A 15135-nucleotide genomic window follows, 5' to 3' on the forward strand; every position below is an offset into this window, starting at 1 on the left:
GGTTTTTGATCAGGGAATGGTGTGATAAAAGTGGCTTTAGGAAGCTCTCTCTGAGCTCTGGGAGAATGGGAACTAAGAACATCATCCAAATATGTCACAATAAAGGCCTCACTATGGGTAGGGGCAGACTGTCATACAAAAATATTTATTCAACTCCTAAAGATAAACTCTGCTGCAGTGTGCAATGGGAAATCTGTTTGAGAAAGTCTCTTTGCTAAAATAAGTCAAATCGACTTACCACTGTGAGAAATTTTCTGTTCTCTTTTTGTTTAAAATAATCATAGATTCTTTCTCCACCTGGCAGGCTTCTTCTCTTCTTCCTTTCAAGACTTGTTTCAACTTCACCATGAGCCCTCCCTTGTACATCTTGGAAAAATTTTTTATCATAGCATTCGGGGTACCACAACTAAACAGTACATACTTGTGTTCATATCCCTTATTATCTTGTGAGCAATATATTTGGATTTTTTAATTTTTATTTTATTTTTTGGCCATGGCTATAGCATGCGGATATTCCCTGGCCAGGGATTGAACCTGTACCACAGCAGTGACAACACTAGATCCTTAACCCACTGAGCCACCAGGGAACTCCTAGAATTTTTTTTTTTAACCATTAATTTTATTCCTACAGCCTGTATTCAGTGCCTAGCACATAGTATACATTAGTGTTTTGAATAAATTAATGAGTACTCATAGGGAGATAATATGGAGAGTGTTGTCTTTTAAAATAGAATTTGGAAATATTATTCAGTGAAACTCTTGGTCCTGTTTTGCCTGTGAGTAGCAGATAAACTAGCTGCTACCAGCAACACTGAAAGCTTATGGCATGAAGAAAGCATTAAGAATGTTATGATTTAGCTTAAATTTTTCCTTAAAAAGAATTAAGATACTTTCGGGATTGGAAACTATAAATTAGTATAATAGGCAAAACATATGCAATGAGGTAATGTATAGCTAACACTTATTGAGCACTTACTGTATGCTGGGCACTGTTCTAAATGCTTTACTTGTATTAATTCCTTTAATCCTGCCAGGAATCCTGTGATGAGGTATCATCATTAATCCCCTTTTTGAAGGCAGGAAAATGAGAGGTTAAATGACTTATCCATGGTATATAATTTTAAACAAACTACAGGAATCAAAGTAATAATTGAATGATGACAGCATATTTTATTAAAGCAGTTTTTTTGAGCTCATCTTAAACTTTTTTCTCTGTGAAATTCACATATACTAGTGTATCTGAAGCTTTTGCCTCTGGTCTAGGGCAATATTTTTTAAAGTTTACTTATGTAAGTTTTCGTACAGATGTATTTTTCCTGGACTGGCGAAGATATTGACCTGGCAGATAACAAATGTTAAAAAAATTTTACTCTTTGAATATCTTCTTTGAAAAAAGTAGATTTACTGTTGGTAATATTTTCTTGGTTAGCAGCCTATTTTGCTGAAAATGGAAATGTAATTTGCTGATATATACACATGCATGCAAGAGTTGATTCACTGTTTATTCTTGAGAGAAGACAGAGCAAATCCCTAGCATTGTTTAGAAACATATGCTGGAATTATAATTAATATAGGCTCATAAATGTGCATTGCTTTTTAATCAGCTCATATATGTGGGTAGCAAAGCAATTGTTGTTTTACTAATAAAATTAACTCATGAGGTTCACAGTTCGTACAGTACTAATTTGCAATTGGAATAACTTGATTTATGATATAGTCAACATGGAGTATGTGTGTGTGTGTATGTGTATATAAATATTTTAAAAGTAGAGTCACAGTTACAATGTAAATGACTAATGGGAAGAACTGAACAAGTAATCATAAATTGATTTCTTGTTTCTTTTATTCTTAGAGTTAATTATATGTCTGCCAATAACAATGAAAATATATTTACTTGAATATTTGGCTTGGCATTTATTGACCAATTTATCAAGTAGAAGTAGCATAAATAGAAACTAGAACACAATTTGAATAGTCTAGTGCTTGAGCTATTTCAACAGTGATACATTCAGAAAATATTTGGGGCATTTATTTCGGAAGTTACTTATGGTCAAAAAAATGTATTTAGGAAGTATAGTACTCATTTTTTTTTTTTTTTTCTGTTCTGTAAAACCCAGGTAGCATGTAATTAGAACTTGAATGATAGCATTTGCCTTTCAGGGCTCGATGAGTCCTTTAAAATATATGGTTGCAAAAGTCTCAGATTATATAGTATGAGTACTTTGTGAATTGGAGAGCATGGTGTGCCTGGTTGGGTTTGGTAATATGAAAACAAAAAGATGAGAACATGCCCTAGCTTTGTATTAATGCTTACCAGTATACCTAAAGTTTCTGATCATCAAGGAAAGATTTTATAGTATCGAAGACAGAGAAAATCAAAATTAAGGACTCATAGAATATTTATTATTTCTCTTAAGCATCTAAGAGTTTTTCCTATTAAAAATAGCATATAGTTAAAATTAGGATATTTAATCTTTATGAACATATTATATAAAACCAAACATAAAGCCATACTCTCTCAAGAGGAAGTTAACAGAGGAAAATTTGAGGCTGTTTTATATTTTTTTCTTCTCCCAGTTTTAACCTATTGCATAAACATAACACTAATGAAATAATATTCCATGAATTTTTAAAGAAAAGTGATACTAAAATAAACAAGTAACTTAAGGTAGCCTTTACTTCAAAATATATACATTCCTTTTTTTGGTTGCTGAAAGTTAGGAATCCTCCCAGAACAGCAGGCAAAGTCATATCTGTTAGTACTCTGTTACCTAATTAGGGAAAGAACAAAATCACAAATTATTATCATTTATAATATTGAAATAGAGTTTTGTAATTGAGGTTTTTCCTTTTTAAAAGTTTATATCCTATTTAAGTTTAATTTTATTGTTGATTAAAAGTTGCTTAAAAACATAGATGAAGGCATTTTTCCTCTCATATTTGTTTAAACAGCTGGAAATGTGAATTATTTAATATGAAAAAATAAAGTGAAAATTGTGCTTATCACAATTTAGTACACACCTATAGTTCTACTAGTTGTGGCCAAGACACTTTTGAGAGTAGGTTTTTTTTTGGGGGGGGTTGTCTTTTGAGGGCTGCACCCGAGGCATATGGAGGTTCACAGGCTAGGGGTCTAATCGGAGATGTTGCTGCTGGTCTGCACCACAGCCACAGCAACACCAGATCTGAGCTGCGTCTGCAACCTATACCACAGCTCACACTAATGCCAGATCCTTAACCTACTGAGTGAGGCCAGGGATCAAACCTGCAACCTCATGGTTCCTAGTCAGATTCATTTCCTCTGCGTCACGATGGGAATGCCGAGAGTAGTTATATATAGTTGCTTTCAGTCTCTATGACTTTGTTTTGTTTTTGTCTTTTCTAGGGCCGCACCCACGGCATATGGAGGTTCCCAGGCTAGGGGTCTAATCGGAGCTGTAGCCGCTGGCCTCCGCCGCAGTCAGAGCAACGCGGGATCCAAGCCACGTCTGCGACCTACACCACAGCTCACGGCAACGCCGGATCCTTAACCCACTGAGTGAGGCCAGGGATCGAACCTGCCACCTCATGGTTCCTAGTCAGATTCGTTAACCACTGAGCCACGATGGGAACTCCTCTATGACTTTTTCACATGGAATTCCTTTACAAATCTCTCCTGTCTTGAACATGTACAACTGATTTTTTAGAAGTCGTAACATAGAAGTTTAGGTATATTACGCCATTTACATTCACCTTGGTGAGATGTACAATTCCACAAGCAGTCAATACATATCTGACTCTGGAGTCTCTTCTGTGGAAGATCATTTTTTTTTTTTCACACCCAAGATACTTCATAGTTGGTGGTTCAGTGGATGTCCTCTTTACTCTCCAATGCTGCTTCCAGGAAATTATTTCTCTTCCTGCTTGTGGTAGTTAATGCTGTATTCCAGACTCTGCCAACTTTCCCCCTTCCTCTTTTCTGGCATTCAAAGTGGATACTCCCCCTTGTTAGAATTTAGCATCTGGATCCCAGGCATCCGTTCTGTCTCAACTCTTGCTATCTTGATGTCATTGTCTAAGTATACTTTCAGCTACCACCCGGGCCTGTTAGTTTTTTCATCTCCACATTTTCAGTGACCCATTTCTTCAGTGTACTTCAGCCATGGATCTCCATAATCACATTCTAGGTGAACCAGTTATTTACTACTATGCCAGCACTCAGGCGTTTCCAGGAGAAATTGGATCCAGTATATATGCATGAATGTTAGCTTCAACCTCAGCTTCAACCTCCACACTGCCTGGAAACACTTCTGCATTTCTCTTTCTCACTCTCTACAATGACTGTTGTAAAGCGTCCCTCTTCTCATGTATTTTTATCCTCTTTTCTGAACTACTTAACTTTCAGATGATAACTGCCTTTTATTTCAAAGAGGAAATAGAAATCATTCGAAAGAAATTTTTTATATTTGCCCACCTAGAGATCTCCAAACCTGCCTAAATGAAGTCCCTTCTCCCCTTTCCATCCTGTTATGAAGGAGGTGCCATTTTTTGCTGAATGGACAGTTCCTTTACCTGTGCCTCAAATCCTGTCATCTCCCATATCATCATTATTGTATTTAAGCATATTAGTGGGAAGGGGCCTATAGAGAGAGGTTGAAGATAAAGACTAGAGTGGAAAGATAGGAGGTGGAAGGAGGTTGGGATCCAGAGCATAAGGTAAGATAGCCTTAGATAAGAAGAGGAATACCTATTCTGTCGTAAAAATTAAGCAGATAACGTTTAATAAATGCTATATATTAGGCCTTATGCTAAGCATTTTATAGACATTATCTCAGTTAATTCTAACAAGGACCCTTTGAGTTTGGTAATATTACTCCCATTATTCATTTTTTTTTTTGTCTTTTTTTTTTTTTTTTGCTATTTCTTTGGGCCGCTCCCGTGGCATATGGAGGTTACCAGGCTAGGGGTGGAATTGGAGCTGTAGCCACTGGCCTACACCAGAGCCACAGCAACACGGGATCTGAGCTGCGTCTGCAACCTACACCACAGCTCATGGCAACGCCGGATCATTAACCCACTGAGCAAGGGCAGGGATCGAACCCGCAACCTCATGGTTCCTAGTCGGATTCGTTAACCACTGCGCCACGACGGGAACTCCCCATTATTCATTTGAGAAGGTCAAGACTCAGAGAAATTTAAATAACTTTGATTAGGTCACATAAGTGCTAAGTAATAGATCTAATTTTTGAGTCTATATTGGGTTAACTAGAGAGTTATTGCTCTTAACAACCATAGTGTAACAGGAAGGAATAAGGAAAGGATGAGGATATAGAAACATTTGAAGACTTTGTGTTTGAGTCACATAGTCTCTTGGCTTTATTGTTTCAGTTACTTTGATGAGTATGTTACATATGTTTAATGAAGTTATTGTTAATATTTCGTGTCTTTGTTTCTCTGCTTTACCAGTTGGATGAGCTTTGCAGTCAGGTTAGTGCCTTCATTGTGGAATTTTCCGTGCAGTTCTGCTCATTGCTAAAGATCTGTTCAGTCCGGCAACAGTGAAGGATGAATAGCACATGGCCTTTGTTCTAGAGAGACTTTGAGTCACATCAGAGGTATTACCCCTTAGAGAGGAGGCTCTATCAGTTTAAGGTGCTCTTGATTGCAAGTCACAGAAATTCAGTGCAAAATGGCTTAAACAATATTGGGAAACAATTGGCATATATATTTGAAAACCCAGTATTGGATTTAGCAGTTCTATCAGTTGGAATTGCATCAGGTTGCTTAAAACAAAAGTCTAGCCAAGGTAGCTTTACCAAGTAAGGATTTATTTTTCCCATGTAATGGGAAATCTGGAGGTTTGCAATCCAGGGTCATTTATTAATGCTACTCAAAGAAATCCTAAAAGTCCCAAGCACATTCTGTCTTTCTGTTCCACCATCCTTAGCATGTCACTTTCACCCTTGTAGTCAAAAGTGATGCTTTATCCCTAGTCATAGTATCTGAATTCTAGCTGAAAAAAGATAAAAGGATGGAAATCAAAAGGCTTCTTCTCATGTGGTTTATTATTGTTTTGGTGGAAGGGAAGTCCTCCAAGGACCTGGGTCTGGATCTCAAGGATTACTTTTTGTCACGTGGTCAGCCTTGGAAAAGGAATCTGGGAATGAATGTTTATGACTAGATACATTATTCCTGTGAACAAAATTGGAATTTTATTAGTAAAGAAGTATGGTAGAATGGCTTCATGTTCCCTAAATAATTACTAGCAATTCCTGGAGTCACATGGTTTCTTGTTCAAAGTCAGGGAGAAAGAGATGGAAGTTTCCATAAGCTTTCTCGGAAAAGCAGGGAAATTGTTCTTGTCAGATACCTTCTTTCATGTCATTTTCACAAATTGTGACTTTTGACTATCCCTGAACCAGTAACAGTGGTGAAGGGGTAGCATCTTCTCCCAAATTCATGGGCTCTCTGGTGATGGTGCAAGTTTCACAAAAGTAATTAACTGGTTACCAGGGAAAGGAGGAACTACACAGCAGTATCTACAACAGAGGTTTTAGTGGTTAAAACCGGAATGGCCATGTAGAGAGTTCCTGTAGGTGGTTGAAATATTTTATTTTATTAATTGATTATGTTTATTATTTTATCTTAGTATGATTTATCATATATAATGAAATATAATACAAGCTTTTCCCTTCTAAGTTATCCCTTAAATCAAAAAGAAGTTGTTTTACATTGGAGTCCTTAGAAAGCCTTTCATGTTATTAAGTGTACTTTAAATTCTCTTATTTTGAACAAGAACTTAATGATGGTTTGGGATGGCTTGAGAAATCACCTGGTTGAATAGATTTAAAAAGTAGGCAAAGCCACTTAACTGATTTAGTTATCATTCTTGGGAGTATGACCTCAGAATTCTAAGTGCTAGGTGTCATTGTAAAAAAGCCACTCAATTATGATGTAAAAAATTACTCATACATTATAGAAACTTAATATTGTGATAAAAAGCAACCTGTAAAAGGTACATAAGTATGATAACAATTCAAAAACACATAGAACAATAATACATTTTGTGAGGGCTTGATAGATATATAGTGAAAGTATAATGACGTGCATGGGAATGATAAATAGCACATCAGCATAGTGATTATCTCTGATAGAAGTGGAAGGTAAATGTAATCAGGGAAGGGTATTCAGGGCATTTCAGCTTTACCTGTAATGCTTTATTTCTTAAGCTGGGGGCATAGTTATTAGGTTACCTTAAAAATTGATACATCTTAAAAATTATAGAGCGATGGCATTTAGTCCACTCAGAAGGCTGCGCAGTTATCACTGTCTGACTCCGGAATATGTCCATCACCTCAGAAGGAAACCATGTACCCATGTTATTCATTCCTCTGCCCCCCTCAAACCCCACTAGCCCTAGGTCACCACTGATCTACTTTCTGTCTCTGGACATTTCATGTAAGTGGGATCACACAATAATGGCCTTTTACGGTCTTCTTTCACTTAGCGTGTTTTTAAGGTTCATCCATGTTGGAGCATGTGTCAGTACTTGATTCCTTCTCATGGCTGAATAATATTCTGTTGTATGGATGTACCGCTTTTGTCTATCCATTCATCACTTGCTGGACACGGGATTGTTTTCACATTTTAGCTGTTGTGAGTAATGGTGCTGTGAACATTTGTGTATAGGCTTTTTAATGAACATATGTTTCAGTTCTCTGAGATATTCTGTCTAGGAGTAGAATTTCTTTGTTGTATAGGGTTGTTTTTGTTTTTTTTTTTAGATTTTTGATGTTTTTTGTTTGTTTGTTTTATAGCCATCTTAGCGGGGGAGAGGTGGTATCTATTTTTGTTTGTTTTGTTTTTTATTTTATTTAATTTTACTGGCATATAGTTGACTTACAATGTTATATATTAGTTGCAGATGTACAGCTAAGTAAGTCATACATATAAATATTCTTTTTTCCTATATAGGTTATTACAAACTATTGAGTAGATTTTCCTGTGCTATACAGTAGGTTCTTGTGGTATCTTATTGTGAATTATATTTCCAGTTCCCTAATGAGATTAATGGTGAATGTCTTTTTGGGTACTTACTGGCCATTTGGCGCATCTTTTCTTAACATGAGCTGCTTGATTAATGGCTATATAATTGGTTGCAATTCTTTATGGAGGGGCCTTTTCTCTAAGAAGTAGTAATCTCTTCATATTAATAGAACTGAAATTATTATATTTCCAAATGAAGTAAAAATATTATATATAGCATTTGTTGGACTCCTTTTTTCTCAACTTTGTTTTCATGATTTTAAGAAATTCTGAAAAATATTTCATGGTAATAGCAGTTTAGAGCAAACTGTGTAACAGTATGCCAGATAGATTTTCTATTTGTAAGTGCTTATAAATCACAAAAGTTGCACACTTCCTGGCTTGGATCCGCACGGTGGAAAATTCACTGCACTGTTTCTAATTGTAAAATCTACTAGTGTGCCTCTATTCCTTTTTTAAAAAGAACTACTCTAAATAAATTGTTTTTCCTGAAACGTTAGATATGTTTTGAACAGAAAAAAAAAAAAATGCTTCCTTTCCAGGAACTGAGCAAATGGTCCTTAAGACAGTAAATTTGTAGCTTAGTATACAGAAAGCATGAGATTAACGTTTAGTTTGCTAGCCTTGTAAAAATATACAGCATAAAAGAATGCCTTTTAAAAAGTTTACCTTTTGATTTGTGATTTCTTGGAAAATCAGTTAGCTGTGTTCTTCACTTCTCCAATTCAGTCACTCGACAAACACTGAACAACTTCTAAATCACAGTAAGAGGAATTGGCAAATAAATTATATAACAGCTTTCTGCCTTAATTAGAGGGTTGGTGGTCAAGCAACTTCAACTATATAAACATAACTGTAAACTCAAAATCTTGACATTCTCATTTTTTAAAAATTGTGTAATTACTTTTACTTTTCTCTATGTAATTCTGTAGAGAAAGCCTTATCACATTTGTCATGGAAAATTATCTAAAACATGAAAATAGGAGAGTTCACCAAATATCCTTTGAGTGTAGCACTGGGCCCTTTCTAGTAGCCCATCTGTCTGGGGGTAATTGATTTTCTAGGGTATGTACCTTTGCAAAGGGTTCTTTTGTTCTTGAATATACCAATTATTCTTTGACCTCAGGGCCTTTGCACTTGCTGTCTCCTCTACCTCAAATGCTTCTTCCCTCAGCTTGTAGTGTTTTATACACACTCAGTTCTTTTAGATCTCTCCCAGTAGAGTGGCCAGCCATTTTGCTGAAAGTGAGACTTGCAGTTCTAACACTGGGATAGTCCCATGCAAATCTTGATAGTTGGTTACCTTATGTCTCTGCTCAGTTGCCACTTTAGAAAAGTGTGATCTGTGATCCTTAGTTGTCTGCAAGACTCCTTTAGAAGATTTGTGAGATCAAGTTATCTTCTTAATAATACAGAGTTATTATTTGCCATTTTCACTTTGCTAATATGTACATTGATAGTGCAAGGGCAATGATGAGTAAAACTGTTAGCAACTTAGCACAAATCAAGGCATTGGCAACAAATTACTAGTAGTCATTGTGTTCTTCACTGCTATGCACTCATAGTAAAAAAATAAAACCCACCAGTTTCCACTGTATGTCCTTGGTTAAAGTGTAAAAAATGTTATTTTGAAACTGACATGGTGTGTGTTTTTAACATTATGTATGATGAAATGGGAAGTTCACATAAAGGATTGTCACAAGGGAGAGTATTTGTATTATTGTTTGAGTCGCAATGTGACCTAGCTCTTCTTTTTCTGGAACTCCATTTTTACTTGAATAATTGACAGATAAATTTAGTTATTTAAAGTTGAATATTTGGCAAAATTTTCTCAAAAGTGAACCAAATGACCCTGACATTTCAAGTCAAACAACTGATATCATCATCATCATCACATCATCATTATTTTGCCAGTGATAATATTCAACCTGTCAAAGAAAAAATAGAATTTTGGAAGACTTAGTTTTGTCATTGTAAGTTTGACAGTTTCCTAGTCCTTTTTCTCATGAGTTTATTGGTGATATTAATGTGTTATTTTTTAATATTGTATTATGAAGCATATCAACATTTGGAGGATATGAATAATTCAGTGAAGGAATATTTTGCAAATGACCAATGCATGATGTTACAAAATCGTACATGGTAGAAGAGCCACTCAAAGCATATTTCAAACATTTTATTCTGTTACAAACATTTTATCCTGTTACAATAGAAACCAATGTTTCGTTTATTGAAACGGTTTCAAATTCTGCATTGCAACTGACCATTAAAGAACTACCACTTGTTAAGTTTGGGTGTAATATCAAAGAACATGAATAATTTTTCAGAAAGGGTATTAATCACTCCTCCCATTTCCAACTATACATCTCTGTGAGGCCAGATTATCTTCATTTACTTCAACCAAGAAACGTATTGCAAAAGATTGAATGAAGAGGCAGATATGAGAATTTTCTATTGAGCCAAACTTTGAAGAGATTTGCAAAAAATGTAACTCCAACTCTTCTGGCTATTTTTTGTTTCAGAAAATGTTATCTTTTCATAAAAATATTTTAACATACAATGGGTTTATTAATCATTACTAAGTGAATTAAATATTTTCATAATTTCTCAGTTTTAATGTTTGATATTGAAGATAGTTATAACTTAAAAATAATCAAATTCCTCAATAATTTTGTAAGACTATAAAGTCTTTTTTTTTATTTTTATACTTTTTTTGTCTTTTGTCTTTTTAGGGCCACACCCACATCATATGGAGGTTCCCAGGCTAGAGGTCTAATCAGAGCTACAGCTGCTGGCCTATGCCACAGCCACAGCAATGCCAGATCCAAGCCACATCTGCGACCTATACCACAGCTCACAGCAATGCTGGATCCTTAACCACTGAGTGAGGCCAGGGATCGAACCCTCAACCTCATGTTGGATTCCTTTCCACTGAGCCACGACAGGAACTCCAAGACTGTAAAGTCTTTTCTTTTTTTTTTTTGTCTTTTCTAGGGCCACTCCTGTGGCATATGGAGGTTCCCAGGCTAGGGATCTATTCGGAGCTGTAGCCACCGGCCTACACCAGAGCCACAGCAACGCGGGATCCAAGCCGTGTCTGCAGTTTACACCACAGCTCACGGCAACGCTGGATCCTTAACTCACTAAGCGGGGCCAGGGATTGAACCCGAAACCTCGTGGTTCCTAGTCAGATTCATTAACCACTGTGCCATGACAGGAACTCCAAGACTGTAAAGTCTTAAAGACAAAAATTGAAAGATCAAGTTTGAAAATGGCTGCTGTTGAAGACCCCGCCCCATCCCTTAGCTCCATATCTAAAATATCCCTTCATCCCATCTCTTTCTTTATCTTTTAATCTTCTTTCTTTTTCTTTGCAGCACTTAATTTCCCTTGATGTATTTTATATTGATCTATTTATTGTGACTCCACTTGAGTAGTCTGCTTACACACTTCTTTATTCCTAACTTTATCTGATGAGCCCAACTTCAGCTCTCTTTGGCCTTGGCTTTGGCCTTGACTTTGGGTCTTATATGGGCATTATAAAAACTCTAGTCCCTGTTGCCTATATTCAATCTCAAAGATACCCACTTGGCTTGAATTCTATCGTGATGATCGCTCTCTCTTGCTTTTGGCTTAACTATGTAAATGGTATATATTTTAAATTAGCTATATTTTATCCAGAATTTCTCTGTCTTTGAATAGAAAGTGGATCCTTCCCACATTTTTTGGGACTATCATATTAACCAGAATTCTTTTTTTCCCCGGAAATATTTTTTTAAATTTTTTATTTCCGCAATACATTATTATTATTTTTTCTTCTGTACAGCATGGTGACCCAGTTACACATACATATATACATTCTTTGTTCTCACATTATCATGCTCCATCATAAGTGACTAGACAGTTCCCAGTGCTACACAGCAGGATTTCATTGCTAATCCATTCCAAAGGCAATAGTGTGCATCTATTAACCTCAAGCTCCCAGTCCATCCCACTCCCTCCTCCTCCCCCTTGCCAACCACAAGTCTGTTCTCCAAGTCCGTGAATTTCTTTTCTGTGGAAAGATTTATTTGTGTCTTATGTTAGATTCCAGGTATCAGTGATATCATATGGTATTTGTCTTTTTCTTTCTGATTTACTTCACTCAGGATGAGAGTCTCTGGTTCCACCCATGTTGCTGCAAATGGCATTATTTTGTTCTTTTTTAATGGTTGAGTAGTATTCCATTGTGTATATATACCACGTCTTCCTAATCCAGTCATCTGTCCATGGACATTTGGGTTGTTTCCATGTCTTGGCTATTGTGAATAGAGCTGCAATGAACATGTGGGTGCATGTGTCTTTTTTAAGGAAAGTTTTGTCCGGATATATGCCCAAGAGTGGGATTCCTAAGTCATTTGGTAGTTTTATGTATAGTTTTCTAAAATACCTCCATACTGTTTTCCATAGAGGTTGTACCAGAATTCTTCACTATGCAATTTCTTAATGCCTCAACTTCCTCATTCTTGAGTTCCTATTTTTTTATTTATCTTTTGATCAATATGTATAATCGTTCAAGTAATTTTTCAGGAAGAATATGTGCATAAACCTACTTTGTTTCTTTTTTCTCCCTGGTTTCCTGTATAAACTTTTTTTTTATCTTCATGATTCCAAATTTGTGCACAGACTCGTCTTTTCAGTTTTGTCTAGAACAAGGATGAGTCTCCCATCTTTAACCTTAACTATTGTATTCTGGTTTATTTTTCAAGTACCCTTATTTCTTACAGCTTGGATCTTTGTTCTCTCTTCTCTGAATTGATTTTCTTTTGGTATTTGCTAGTTTTCAGCAGCCTTGGACAGTTCTTTATATTTTACATCACGAATTCCATCTTTTGAAGTGTTAGTTCTGTTATATAATACTGTCTGCAATTTAAATTCTATCTTGCTATCTTTTTTTTTTACATTTCTTTAATTTTCTTTTTATCACAGCTTGTATTTTTATCTTTTTTGTTGTGTTCTTGCTTGGTCTTGTTTTTTAGTGGACATATCTTTGCATCCTCCTGAGAACATCAAGTAGTTAATTAGCAAAAACATTTTTTTTTGTAATCTGTAGTAAAATTATTATGCATATATACAGTACTCTTTATCTCAGATCTCTCTTTTTCTCTTCTTCTACAGTATTTTTGTAGGGTTTATGTTGTTATACTGGGAGAACTCTTCAGACTCAGTGTTTTGCCAATAGTTACAATATACAAATTGTTCCTTGTGCCATTCTTGTTTTCTTGAGTTCCTGAAGAATTAACTATCTTCTTAATACTAAAGCTGCTGTTTGACAATTTGATGTGAATATTTCCAACCCAGTTTCTAGTGTTGTTGTGGAATGCTTGACTGAGGTGTGATCTTTTCTTGCTCATTTGCCAAGTTTTCTTGTATGAGGAGGAAAATGTATATTTTAAAGCATCTGTGATATTTCATAGTTCTTCCATTAGAAACAGTACATGAAAAATCATTACTCTCAGCATTTCATTGTTTTATATCCTGACAGAACAGGAAGATGCAGTGATAGGTAAGGCGAAGTGCTGCCTTCTAAGTTGTCAAATTGCACAGAAGTCACGTTATTTCAGAGTAGTTCCTCAGCAAGAGTCTTTCAGATTAAGTAGTATCATTACCAAATGTTCTTGGCCTATCAGTATTTGTGCTTTATTAGTCTTTCTCTAATCAGATTAACATCTAGTTCCATCAGCAGATCTCTAGAAATGGGAGTTTTACTTGAGGAAAAGGGGAAGAAAAATTTTGCAGAATGAGAGTCATTTTGAGAATGGTAGATTTAGATTGTCTCTGAACTTTGGAACATCAGATAGATTCAGAAAAGGTGAATGGGGAGTTCCTGTTGTGGCGCAGTGGTTAACAAATCCGACTAGGAACTATGAGGTTGCGGGTTCCATCCCTGGCCTCGCTCAGTGGGTTAAGGATCCAACGTTGCTGCGAGCTGTGATGTGGGTCACAGACATGGCTCGGATCCTGCATTGCTGTGGCTCTGGTATAGGCCAGTGGCTACAGCTCTAAATAAACCCCTAGCCTGGGAACCTCCATATGCCACAGGAGTGGCCCAAGAAAAGGCAAAAAGACCAAAAAAAAAAGGAAAAGGTGAATGGAAATGGTCAAAGGCGAACTGGCTACTTACAGCTGTGCCTATGATCTAGATGCGCTGGGAAGAATTTTTCATATAGCATTTGGTGCTTGTGTGATCTTATGAATTGTTATTGCCTGAATTGTTATTTCAAGGTAAGTTGAAAGGCTGCCTACATCAGCTTCTTTGATTCAAACTAGTTCTGTGGCTTTAAATATAGTCCAGTTTCTCTTGGTTAAAATTCTAATCAGTTCCTCTCAAGTGAAGACAGAAAAGAGGAAGGAATGAGAGATACGTGACCATCACAGTAGGAAAATGGATCAGGTTATTACTCTAAAATGTTCTTTATTATGAACTCCTGGTCTTCTCAATCTTTATTAAGAGTGCTTACTTTTATGTCCCTACTAGAAGAGTGGATTATATTCTCGGGAAATTATTCTGCCATTACATTTGAACATGCAGTTTTTTGTTTGTTTGTTTTTATTTTTTTGCAGAGTTGAACTAGCTTTATTGTTTTAACTCTTCATAAAAGTAATGCCTGTTTATTGCAATATTCCTGAAATAATGATGGGCAAAAACAGAGTGATAAACACCTATAGTTCTGCAATATAGTTATGCATAGTTGTTATAGATTATTTTCATGGGTTTTCTTTCAGAATTGTTTAAATGAGTTATATATCTTTTAATCGATTTAGTTTTTTTCCATTTACTGTGCCCTGGATATATGAGTAAATATATATCTAAGTAAGCGTTTTTTTTTTTTTTTTTTCTAATGGTTACACCCGTTCCTGGGCCAGGGACTGAATCCAAGCCTCAGCTATGACCTACACCACAGCCGTGGCAATGCCAGATCCTTTGAACATACTGTGCTGGACTAGGGATCAAACCTGTGCCTGTGCCTCTGCAGGTTCTTAACCCACTGTGCCACAGTGGGGACTCCTTTAAGTGAACAATTTTTAATGTTAAAGTAGTATTCATTAAATGGCTGTATCATTTAAAAT

General features: G+C 36.0%; 1 protein-coding gene across 1 annotated transcript in view; it reads left to right on the forward strand.

The window, feature by feature from the left end:
- Positions 1-15135, forward strand: part of CCDC172 (coiled-coil domain containing 172) — an 88495-nt gene that overhangs the window by 1641 nt on the left and 71719 nt on the right. The gene's annotated exons all lie outside the window — the stretch shown is intronic.

Source organism: Sus scrofa, chromosome 14, assembly GCF_000003025.6.
Source record: "Sus scrofa isolate TJ Tabasco breed Duroc chromosome 14, Sscrofa11.1, whole genome shotgun sequence".
NCBI lineage: Eukaryota > Metazoa > Chordata > Mammalia > Artiodactyla > Suidae > Sus > Sus scrofa.